A 4,555-nucleotide genomic window follows, 5' to 3' on the forward strand; every position below is an offset into this window, starting at 1 on the left:
CGCGTACCCGGTCATGGTCGCCCCCCTCCAGGGCTGCCTCCACTTGTTCACATTCTCCTGGTGAACTGGTGGATGAGGCTTTCGAATCGGCATCTGACTCGGAGGACCGCTCGGATACAGTTGAAATGGTGAACTCATTGGTTGCGGCCATAAGAGACACCTTTCACTTAGAGGACCCAGGATCTTCGGATGTGACTCCTGAAGTATCTTTTCATCATGCTAAACTGGCACCTCAAAGGTTCAGCTCTCACGCTGAATTTGACACCCTTCTGGAATCTGCATGGAAACATCCGGACAAGAGGCTCCCGGGAATGAAGAAGGTTCAGGTGTGCGTTACCCATTCGACAAGGACCTTGCCTCTAAGGTGGTTTCCCCTCCCTTGGTGGATCCACCAATTTCCCACCTCTCTAAGGCTACTACACTGTCGCTAGCAGATATGGCTGCTTTCAAGGATTCGACGGACAAGAAGGTGGAGTCCTTAGCGAAGTTTGCCTCTGAAGCAGCAGGCTCTTCTCTGCTTCCCACCTTCGCCTCGGCTTGGGTGTCCAAGGCCCTATCGGTGTGTTGCTCAAAACTCCGTCAGGGTATCCAGGCGGGATCCCCCCAGAGGATCTGTCTGCTTTGGTTCTCCAATGCTCTAAAGCTGGGGACTTTCTGTGCACAGCTTCCATGCAGTCAGCCCGTTGTGCTGCCTTTTCTGTGGGTCACCTGGCGGCCCTCCTCCGTTCCATGTGGCTTAAGGCTTGGGATGCGGATGCTGCTTCCAAAAGGTCTCTCACCGAGCTTCCTTTTACTGGTGCCCGTCTTTTTGGCAAGCGCCTTGACGAGATTATCTCTGAGGCGACGGGGGGCAAGAGTTCCTTGTTGCCTCAAAATAAGGCTCGCTCTACTTCCCAGAGGAAGTCCTCTTCCTTTCAGTCCTTTCGGACTTTTGGCCCTAATAAGGGGTATAGGCAGGCGCCTTCGCGGGACAAGAAGGCTCCCTCATTCCGGGCTTGCCCGTCTTGGAAGTTGGACACCAACCGTTCCGGCCTTTTGCGGCCAAATCGGGCAAACGCAAACCCACTTCCGCATGAAGTGATGCCCCCACCCGCAGATTTTTCTCGGGTGGGAGGTCGTCTCTTACTTTTTCGAGACATCTGGACCACACACATTCAGGACTCTTTGGTCAGGGACGTGGTGTCCAACGGATACCGAATGGAATTTGCCTCCCTCCCGAGGGATCGTTTTTTTCAGTCCCGGGACCCCCGGTCTCCTTCTCTGGCGAAATAGTTTCGGGAGGCTCTCCGGTCCCTGCTTCTCCAGGGAGTTATTGTCCCCGTTCCTCCAAGGGAAAGTTTTTGGGGTTTCTATTCCAATCTTTTTGTGGTCCCCAAGAAGGGCGGTTCTGTGCGGCCAATCCTGGACCTCAAGCGTCTCAACCTTCATCTTCTCATCCGCCACTTCCGATTGGAATCCCTCCGTTCGGTAGTGGCATCCATGGAACAAGGGGAATTTCTTTCTTCAGTGGACATCAAAGATGCATACCTCCATGTTCCAATATTTCCCAGCCATCAATGGCTTTTTTTCCTATTACTCCTTGTGAAAATGAAAAATTTGGGAAAACACCAGCATTTTAGTGAAGAAAATAAAATTTTTCATTTTCACGTCCAACTTTAATGAAAATTTGTCAAACACCTGTGGGGTGTTAAAGCTCACTATACCCCTTCTTACATTCCGTGAGGGGTGTAGTTTCCAAAATGGGGTCACATGTGGGTATTTATTTTTGTGCGTTTATGTCAGAACCGCTGTAAAAGGAGAAAAAGACCCCCAAAATTTGTTGGGCAATTTTTACCGTGTACGGTAAAGTGAGAGAGCGCCATGCGCATTTAAGGCCTAAATTACGGATGCAAGAGTTAGACTTGCCTCGGATACCAAAATTACCTTACGGCAGTGTTTCGCAAACAGAGTGCCTCCAGCTGTTGCAAAACTCCCAGCATGCCTGGACAGTCAATGGCTGTCTGGCAATACTGGGAGTTGTTGTTTTGCAACAGCTGGAGACTACGTTTTAGAAACCGTGCCATACCAGAGGTTTCTCATTTTTATTGGGGGGGGGGACTGTGTATGGGTATGTTTATAGGTAGTGTTTTTAGGGTACATTCAGACTGCCGGGGGATTACAGCGAGTTTCCTGCTGGGAGTTTGAGCTGCAGCAGAAAATTTCCTGCATCTCTAGCTTGCAGCGAGAGACTAACTGTAAACCCCCGCCCCTTGTGAATGTACCCTGTACATTCGCATGGAGGGGGGGGGGCAAACCCCCAGGTACCGCCACCATCTTCTCCCCCCCCCCCCTCTCTGCCTGACATCCAGGGGCGGGCAGAGTGGGGAATTTCCATGGTAACCCCTCCGCCTTTAACTGCCATTGGTCAGTAGTCATTACTAATGGCAGGGGATAGGGGGGGATGGCACCACTGCCACCTCGCTCCTATCCCTTAGGAGGATTGGGGCTGTCACTGACAAATCCTTTCATCCCTATTTTCCGGGCAATCGGGTCATCAGAGACCCGATCAGCCCGGAATTGCCACAAACGTCGATTTGCCGCCATGGCCGACATGGGGGGTTCTCAGGACCCTACTAGGCATTTTCACAGGATGCCTGCTGAAAGATTTCAGCAGGCATCTCGGTCCGGTCCCCGACGGCTAGCGGCGGGGACCGAAATTCCCACGGGCGTATCCATACACCCCCAGTCCTTAAGGACTTTGAAACGGGGGCGTATGGGCACGCCCTCCATCCTTAAGGGGTTAAGATCTGCATATGAAAACAACACGCCTACCTTTGTTGCCTGTAGCCACCTCCCTGGCTGTCCGGACACGGAATCAAACCAACTGTAACGAGAAATTGAAAATAAACAGTATTCACCTGCATCCTTTTGGACTCTTTGCTGAATCAGGGTAATCTGACAACCCATGGTCGTGCTGTTGGTGCTTCTGGTTCTTCTGCTGTTTACACCTGGCAGTGGCATTGAATGAAATTTAATAGAACTAAAGGTCCTGGGTGCAACAATCCTCCCATGAGGACCAGCCTCAACAGCTTTGTAGATTGCACTCATGTTTGCAACTCCATATACATTTTATTTTCTTCATACTTCTTTCTTCATACTTTTTTCTTTCTGTCATTCAGACTTTCATTCATTCTCACTCACTCACTCACTTTAATTCATTTGTTCTCTCTCTCACTCACTCAATTACTCACTCAATCACTCATTCACTCTCACTCACTCACTCTCTCTCTTACCCACTCACTCAGTCAGTCTCTCTCTCTCTCTTTCTTTCTTTTTTTTATTAATTTTTTTCCATCTTCTTCTTCTTCTTCAGACCCCATCATAGCACTAATGCTTATCCAATACCACCAGCAGATGGAGACACTCCATTGCAACATTGGTTGTGAGCAGCAGTTTCTAAAAACAAATGCCTCATGGCTGATTTCTCATCAATCAATGGATGGCAAATTTTGTTTTTATCATTCACTGACCACAGAACCAATGCATGGTCAAGCAACAGCAATGACGCACCCTTGTGAATAACCATGAGACCCTCACATCATTTAACAGGCTTCAGCACCACCTGCAAGACAGCTACGTTTCATGTCATGTCAAACCTGCACAGGTGTGCTAGATTAGTATTATTATTATTTTTTTATTTTTTATGACATCAATCAGTGTGCAAACATGGTCAGTAAAACGCCAAATGGATAGACGTTCATAAACCAGTCAGTGCAACTCATTATTGTGGTCTCTAATTGTGGAACTCTTTTTTTTTTTTTTGTGAGGATACGATGAGCTTATCCAATTAAGGAGGCCATTCAGCAGTACTGGGTCTGGACAGCAGCGGCACCTTCTGCAGCCAGACTGACTGACATGACAAGGCAGGCAACAGCTGCAGCAGCACCCACAGAGGATTAAATAAGAATCTGTCTTTTTTAACACTGGAATGGGGTGATGCACTGTACCCGAAGATACTGCCATATCGGGTCAATGCATTGGGCGACGGAAGCAAGTTTCCAAATCGGCTCCCATTCTCAAAAATCCATTTAATTTATGGTCCCCAAATAGGGGACGTATCAGATATTAAACTGATAAGAACAGATTTTTGATTGAAAAAACCTTTATTACCAATCAATTGTCAATCACACAATAAATATATTCACCATAACAGAACTGACTTTTTTTTAAATCTATCTATCTATCTATCTATATATATATATACCGTATTTATCGGGGTATACCACGCACCGGCCTATAACACGCACCCTCATTTTACCAAGGATATTTGGGTAAAAAAAGTTTTTTACCCAAATATCCATGGTAAAATGAGGGTGCGTGTGTGCGCGTGTATACCCCGATAAACCCCCAGGAAAGGCAGGGGGAGAGAGGCCGTCGCTGCCCGCTTCTCTCCCCCTGCCTTTCCTGGGGTCTAGAGCGCTGCTGCCGGCCCTTCTCACCCCCTGGCTATCGGCGCCGCTGCCCGTTCTGTCCTCCTGACTATCGGTGCCGGCGCCGATAGCCAGGGGGAGAGAAG

The 4,555-nt window shown here is 48.5% G+C and overlaps 1 non-coding gene across 1 annotated transcript; it reads right to left on the reverse strand.

Annotated features, from left to right (window-relative positions):
* Positions 1-3,970: 3,970 nt before the first annotated feature.
* Positions 3,971-4,157, reverse strand: LOC130307583 (U2 spliceosomal RNA). Its single transcript, XR_008856753.1, has one exon. It is a non-coding gene; the product is annotated as a U2 spliceosomal RNA (small nuclear RNA).
* Between the last annotated feature and the right edge of the window lie 398 nt (positions 4,158-4,555).

Source organism: Hyla sarda, unplaced genomic scaffold, assembly GCF_029499605.1.
Source record: "Hyla sarda isolate aHylSar1 unplaced genomic scaffold, aHylSar1.hap1 scaffold_1435, whole genome shotgun sequence".
NCBI classification, from domain to species: domain Eukaryota; kingdom Metazoa; phylum Chordata; class Amphibia; order Anura; family Hylidae; genus Hyla; species Hyla sarda.